We start from the raw sequence: 8,161 nt of genomic DNA, 5'->3' as shown, positions 1-8,161 counted from the left end.
TGTCGGATAAAAAAATCTCATGACAGGCCCAATGGAAACAGAATTTATTTTGAAAAACTTTCCAAATGTTGACAAAACAAAATACGATAGATGCTCCTTTCCAATAAATATCGAGGGTCTTATTCTGGTGACATGATCATCGATGCTTGTCTGCTGTTTGACAAATAAAAATAATCTTGCTTTTCTTGTCCGTAATAGTTTTATCATGTCGGCTATGCGCGCGCTCTAGCCAAAAGCACGCACACGTGCCAATACCAGAGTGGGCACACCATTTTTTGTGAGAAAACCATCAGTAGAGTTAAGAATGTGATGGAACACATGGGAATTTAACTGCAAAAAGTGTTTTTATGTGCACTATGTCATCAAGTCAATTTGATGGAAACATCTCTGGTAGGGAAATGTGCATATTGTTTTTATGCAGAGTTTAGAATTTTTGCATTAAAATCTGTCGCCAATTGGATGGAAACCTAACTATTGATACACTTGTTTTTGTGAGAAGTTTTTGAAAAAGAACAGGAACTTCGCATTAATATGAACAGCGTATACTAAAATATGAATAAATGTCATGTCTCAAAATCGATATCTATGTTACCTTTATACTGTTTTATGTCCTCCAGATTTGAGGAGAAAGATGACAAGTTCAGTGGTAGCCCTTAATTCTCGCACAGCGTCTGACCTAGCTAACGCCATGCTATTCTCCTAATTCTGACCACCCTACCAGGGTAAAAACTTCAATAAGTTTTGAACGGATTATGATAAAGACGAGGCTTAGACCATTTGTTTTCTTAGAGGATCATCATCACAATTAACATCTTATTTTACCAATTGGTCAAAATATGGACACTCTGGACACTCTAAAAAGTAGCAGCAGTTTAATCCAAGAGAGGACAAACATTATTATGAGCTAATGACCTAGGTCTACCCTTGATCACTTATTTTGAACAAAATCTGTTCGTAACCAGGAGCTACTACCAATAATCTATTGTGTTATCATATTGGTTAGTCAAACAGTGCAGAGCATGAGTACAATGCCGAACATGACAAAATCCCACCAATGAACCCAGCCCCCACATCAAAGGTCCTCTGATGGTCCTCAAAACCTCTGATGATATGCAGCCCTGCCTCACAAAAGCAGTAAATGTCTGATGCTTCCAGAGGGTCACTCTTGGTAACCTGCCAGTGGTTTCTGTGGCTACCTAAAGGGAGGATGGTCAGCATTTCGGTGCATTGTCATCCAGAGAGAAACTCCAATGCATCCATCCTCTCTGGCTGCATCTGTCTGTGTAAGTTCAGTGTGTTGGCTATCTTTGTCCATTACATTTCTCCACAGGTTTTCAACACCCCCTTATAAATCAATGAAAGCATGTCTCGGGTGTTTATTTAAATGTCTATTTCTATTTCACATTCCTAAAAAGGTCCTAATGATAAAAGACCAAAATAGAGGAGACCAGCGGGGACCAACGCAGCTGCAATTACTCATGATGTTAGTAATTAAGCATGTAAGTCTTTTGGGAGGTTAAGTTTACACTGAGTGTACAAAACATTAGGAACACCTTCCTAATATTGAGTAACGCCCCCTTTTGCCCTCAGAACAGCTTCAATTCGTCGGGGCATGGACTCGAAATGTTGTCGAAAGTGTTCCACAGGGATGCTGGCCAATGTTGACTCCAATGCTTCCCCACAATTGTGTCAAGTTGGCTGGATGTCCTTTGGGTGGTGGACCATTCCTGATAACAGTGGGGGGTTTGTGCTGTTTAGAATGAGGGAGCAAGATTATTAGATTAATTTTTTTTATGAGCATGGCCTTATTTCTATTACAGCATGTTGGATGACTGTCATTCATATTCCATTCCCCTAGCTCAATGTAACATTGATAGGTTTAGGCTACTACATGATACTCAAATTTTCCCTGTACCCATCATGAGGTTGCTACAACCTAACCTACGAATGAAAGTTTACAACATAGGTGCACAGGTCGAGAGAAAATTTGAGTAATCAAGGTGATAGTGATACATTCAATACCGCCTTGCACACTCTTGCTTGCATCTAGCTGATCTAGGGTGTAATTATTAGTTGCAAATTAATGTATTTTTATCCCTGTTCAGTTCCGTAGCTTCCGTTTAAGAACATCTTTTCAACAGAATCAGCTAAATGAATACACACCTGATCACCCGCAAACACAGTTCACTTTCATAGCATCATATACAAACAGCATGATCACTTTGCTCATTATATAATTCCTTCTTGCATCTATGCGCTCTCCTCCTCTCACCATTTCCCTTTGCTCGTGGACTTCATTGCACAACACAACAGCTCTTTGTGACCAGGTGAAGAAACCTTTCCAAGCCAAACCTTCATATCATAACCGCTAACCTCTACACACAGCCTACATCGTTGTCACCATTATTGACTAACTTCATAGTCAACACAGTTACTAAAACTAACGCGTTAGTAAACCCGCTACAATCAAGCAGTACAGTGTAGTCAGCCAGCATTTAAGCAGTTACCCGGCGGACCCAGTGGCAATAAATTTATCAAATCAAAAGCTTACCTTGACTTGGAATAGTTCCAGTGTTGGACAGCCATAGTCAGCTAGCTAACATAACATCCCCCTCTGTTTTGAGACGTGTGTTTGAGTAGGCTAAACTAGCTAGCTGCATTTGCTAACTAAGTAAGTGAAAGTGAAAAAAATACAACAAAATATAGCTAGCTCTCGCTCTATCTCTCTTTATTTTTTTAATCAATTAATTTGTTCAAAACTGTTCAACTATTGTCTTTCTCTCTGTTTGAGTCAACTGTTCACCACAATATATGCACTGCAGTGCTAGCTGTAGCTTATGCTTTCAGTACTAGATTAATTATCTGATCCTTTGATCAGGTGGACAGCATGTCAGTTCATGCTGCAAGAGCTCTGATAGGTTGGAGGACGTCCTCCGGAAGTCATCATAATTAATGTGTAATTCTGTGGAAGGTAGTGAATACTCTGAGCTTCCTAGGTTTTGTAGTGAAGTCAATGTAACCAGAGGAGGACAGAAACTAGCTGTCCTCTGGCTACACCATGGTGCTATCCTACAGAGTGCTGTTGAGGCTACTGAAGACCATTGCAAAACAGTGTGTTTTAATTAATTTTTTGATGACGTGAATATATTTAGTATGGTTTTATCTAAAAAGGATAACTTTTTTAAATGTTACACTATTTTTATGAAATTCACTGAAAAGGATGGAACTCCTCTTCTTCCTCTGAGGAACCTCCACTGCTTGATACACACGGGAAACTGTTGAGTGTGAAAACAATTGCAGCATCGCAGTTCTTGACACACTCAAATTGGTGTGCCTGGCAGCTACTACCATACCCCGTTCAAAGGCACTTACAGTATATCTTTCAATCTTTTGCCCATTCATCCTCTGAAAGGCACACATACACAATCCATGTCTCAATTGTCTCAACGCTTAAAAATCTTTCTTGAACCGGTTTCCTCCCCTTAATCTACACTGACTAAAGTGGATTTAACAAGTGACATCAATAAGGGATCATAGCTTTTACCTGGATTCACTTGGTCAGTAAATGTTTTGTATACTCAGTGTATATGTTAGAGAATACCCAATGAGGATAGAAATGACAATTTAGGAGAAATAAGCAAACAAATTGTTTTATGCATTCATATAGTAGAATAGTGTTCTGTAGCTTTCATATGGCTCTATTCAATCCATAAAAGTTCAGCATTACAGCATAATTTAAATTTAAAGGCAGCGTTACCGCATTACTGGAGACTGCATTCATGGTAACCGCTGCATATGCTGGGTTAATCGGACATTACCTTTAAATGTCTATTGCGCAATTTGTAATGCTTCAGCGATACAGATTGAATAGAGCTTCATATTTCCGGTAATCATTTCAGATATTGGTATGAAGCTGGTATTTTGAGGGCTGTCAAAACTCTTCAATAATATTAAAAAAACAAAAACGTTGAAGGAGCCTTTAAAGGGGAATTTTAAATAGGCTGTATGAATTTGTATGTAGAGAAAGAGGGTTTACCAGATTGTTGCATGTTAAAATCCTAATAGGTGCATATTACTGCAGTACCCTTGAGCAGGGCACTTAACTTGGATTGCTTCATTGTGTGCATCATGCCTTTAAATGGATTACCTGTAAAATGTATGCATATCTGAATAGAACAGAGCAGAGGTCAAATGGAAAGAGAAGAAGGATTTGAAGCTTAAAAGGTTATTGGGTCCTTTATAATCAACAACAGTCTCAGACAGACTTGATTATCTTCACATGGAGCGTTTATCATATCCATATTGTTCTTTTAAAGCCTGACTGACACTGGTAATGGTATTATAGCTGGTGTTAGTTTGCATGGTTGACAGTAAGTACCTTTGATACTGCACGTCAGCCATTGTTTTAGATTGACTGTGGAAACCAATCAAATGTATTTATATAGCCCTTCTTACATCAGCTGCTATCTCAAAGTGCTGTACAGAAACCCAGCCTAAAACCCCAAACAGCAAGCAATGCAGGTGTTGAAGCACGGTGGCTAGGAAAAACTCCCTAGAAAGGCCAAAACCTATGAAGAAACCTAGAGAGGAACCAGGCTATGAGGGGTGGCCAGTCCTCTTCTGGCTGTGCCGGGTGGAGATTATAACAGAACATGGCCAAGATGTTCAAATGTTCATAAATGACCAGCATGGTCAAATAATAATAATCACAGTAGTTGTTGAGGGTGCAGCAAGTCAGCACCTCAGGAGTAAATGTCAGTTCGCTTTTCATAGCCGATCATTAAGAGTATCTCTGCCGCTCCTGCTGTCTCTAGAGAGTTGAAAACAGCAGGTCTGGGACAGGGAGCACGTCCGGTGAACAGGTCAGGGTTCCATAGCCGCAGGCAGAACAGTTGAAATTGGAGCAGCAGCACGGCCAGGTGGACTGGGGACAACAAGGAGTCATCATGCCAGGTAGTCCTGAGGCATGGTCCTAGGGCTCAGGTCCTCCGAGAGAGAGAAAGAAAGAGAGAGAGAGAATTAGAGAGAGCATACTTAAATTCACACAGGACACCGGATAAGACAGGAGAAGTACTCCAGATATAACAGACTGACCCTAGCCCCCTGACACATAAACTACTGCAGCATAAATACTGGAGGCTGAGACAGGAGTGGTCAGGAGACACTGTGGCCCCATCCGATGATACCCCCGGACAGGGCCAAACAGGCAAGATATAACCCCACCCACTTTGCCAAAGCACAGATCCCACACCACTAGAGGGATATCTTCAACCACCAACTTACCATCCTGAGACAAGGCCGAGTATATTCCACAAAGATCTCCGCCACGGCACAACCCAAGGGGGGGGGGGGGCGCTAACCCAACCAATGAAGGGTATGACACCTGTAACAGAATGTTTTGTTTAGATGGGGGAACTAAACATTTTGACTGATATACTGTATTTAGCCAACAAATGGTGTAATGGTTATGATGCACTGTAAGCATTGGCAGTCAAATATCAGACACATAAGGACTACGTAGAGTGTGGACATTAGACATGGATATACTATAGTATCTAAATGACTTTCTTTTCATTTCAAATGTGTGATCTGATTGATATTCTGATATGTAGTATGGAAAACAATGCCAATATTATACCCTTCCACAAGATCAACCTCCACCATATGATACACAGGACAGAGAGGGGAAAGGAAAGGGGAAAAGGGATATCTAGTCAGTTGCATTCAACCCGAATTTGTCTTCCACATTTAACCCTCTGAATGTGGGAGGGAAGGGGGGGGGGATATGCAGACAAACTGGTGATACATTCTTTGAATGTCTGGCATAGAGTGGCACCTTGCTGAGTTATCAAACAGGAGTCAACCTCTAAATGCAGGAGTGGGGGTGAGGACTGGTGGTTTTCCTACTTACAAAGCATGTAGAGGTCTGTAATTTTTATCATAGGTACACTTAAACTGTGAGAGACGGAATCTAAAACAAAAATCCAGAAAATCACATTGTATGATTCCTAAGTAATTCATTTGCATTTTATTGCATGACATAAGTATTTAATCACCTACCAACCAGTAAGAATTCCGGCTCTCACAGACCTGTTAGTTTATCTTTAAGAAGCCCTCCTGTTCTCCACTCATTACCTGTATTAACTGCACCTGTTTGAACTCGTTACCTGTATAAAAGACACCTGTCCACACACTCAATCAAACAGACTCCAACCACTCCACAATGGCCAAGACCAGAGAGCTGTGTAAGGACATCAGGGTTAAATTGTAGACCTGCACAAGGCTGGGATGGGCTACAGGACAACAGGCAAGCAGCTTGGTGAGAAGGCAACATCTGTTGGCGCAATTATTAGAAAATGTAAGAAGTTCAAGATGACGGTCAATCACCCTCGGTCTGGGGCTCCATGCAAGATCTCACCTCGTGGGGCATCAATGATCATGAGGAAGGTGAGGGATCAGCCCAGAACTACACAGCAGGACCTGGTCAATGACCTGAAGAGAGCTGGGACCACAGTCTCAAAGAAAACCATTAGTAACACACTACACCGCCATGGATTAAAATCCTGCAGCCCACTCAAGGTCCCCCTGCTCAAGCCAGCGCATGTCCAGGCCCGTCTGAAGTTTGCCAATGACCATCTGGATGATCCAGAGGAGGAATGGGAGAAGGTCATGTGGTCTGATGAGACAAAAATAGAGCTTTTTGGTCTAAACTCCACTTGCCGTGTTTGGAGGAAGAAGGATGAGTACAACCCCAAGAACACCATCCCAATCGTGAAGCATGGAGGTGGAAACATAATTCTTTGGGGATGCTTTTCTGCAAAGGGGACAGGACGACTGCACCGTATTGAGGGGAGGGTGGATGGGGCCATGTATCGCGAGATCTTGGCCAACAACCTCCTTCCCTCAGTAAGAGCATTGAAGATGGGTCGTGGCTGGGTCTTCCAGCATGACAATGACCCGAAACACACAGCCAGGGCAACTAAGGAGTGGCTCCATAAGAAGCATCTCAAGGTCCTGGAGTGGCCTAGCCAGTCTCCAGACCTGAACCCAATAGAAATTCTTTGGAGGGAGCTGAAAGTCCGCACTGCCCAGCGACAGCCCCGAAATCTGAAGGATCTGGAGAAGGTATGGAGGAGTGGGCCAAAATCCCTGCTGCAGTGTGTGCAAACCTGGTCAAGAACTACAGGAAACATATGATCTCTGTAATTGCAAACAAAGGTTTCTGTACCAAATATTAAGTTCTGCTTTTCTGATGTATCAAATATTTATGTCATGCAATAAAATGCAAATGAATTACTTAAAAATCATACAATGTGATTTTCTGGATTTTTGTTTTAGTTTCCGTCTCTCACAGTTGAAGTGTACCTATGATAGAAATTACAGACCTCTACATGCTTTGTAAGTAGGAAAACCTGCAAAATCGGCAGTGTATCAAATAGTTGTTCTCCCCACTGTATGTAGTGATTACTCTTCTCTGTATGTTTAACAGGTCAAAGGGCACAGCTCACACAAAGATGTGGAAAACCAATACTCATTTTTTTTTTGTCCTCTCTCATTCAGAAATTACTTTCCCTGGCATGATAGTGTGCCGTAGACTCCATAATGGCGCAAATTCGAGAGGTAGAGTGCCCAGGGCGCAGAGTGGTAAACTAATCATCAGTCTACACCACACTATGACCCGTCATATAAAATCCCTGAGTCATTTCAAAACAACAACGGTTGTTTCTCAGGTGACGTCATCACCTGGAGGGTTTAACAGCTGCTATGGCCCAGCTGAGATCCAGACTGTAACTGTTTGCCCTGCAGTGCTGTGTCCCTGTGTGGTGCTCTGACAGTCTGTTTCCTGGGAGCAAAGCTAAAGGCAAAGGAGAGCCAAGCAGAGCAGATTCTCCAACCTCTGATGCTCCAATTAAAGCTTTGCTGGACTGTTCAGGCAGACATCCAAGCCCCAGAGAGTAAAACAACCAGTTTTGTGTCCTAATACCACCCTCTCCTCCCTTGCTCTCCCCTATCCCAACACCCATCTTGGCTGTTAGATAATCCTTACTCCCCTGGGCCAGTACTTTATAGTGAAAACAAACTGTGATCAGCTGACTGCTGGGGCTGTGAGGAGCGACGGGGAGAAAAAGCAGCAATACTGTGACTAACAACTGTAAACAGT

This window comes from Oncorhynchus clarkii, chromosome 12 (assembly GCF_045791955.1).
Source record: "Oncorhynchus clarkii lewisi isolate Uvic-CL-2024 chromosome 12, UVic_Ocla_1.0, whole genome shotgun sequence".
Taxonomy (NCBI): Eukaryota; Metazoa; Chordata; class Actinopteri; order Salmoniformes; family Salmonidae; genus Oncorhynchus; species Oncorhynchus clarkii.
Note: the sequence above shows the minus strand (reverse complement) of the source record.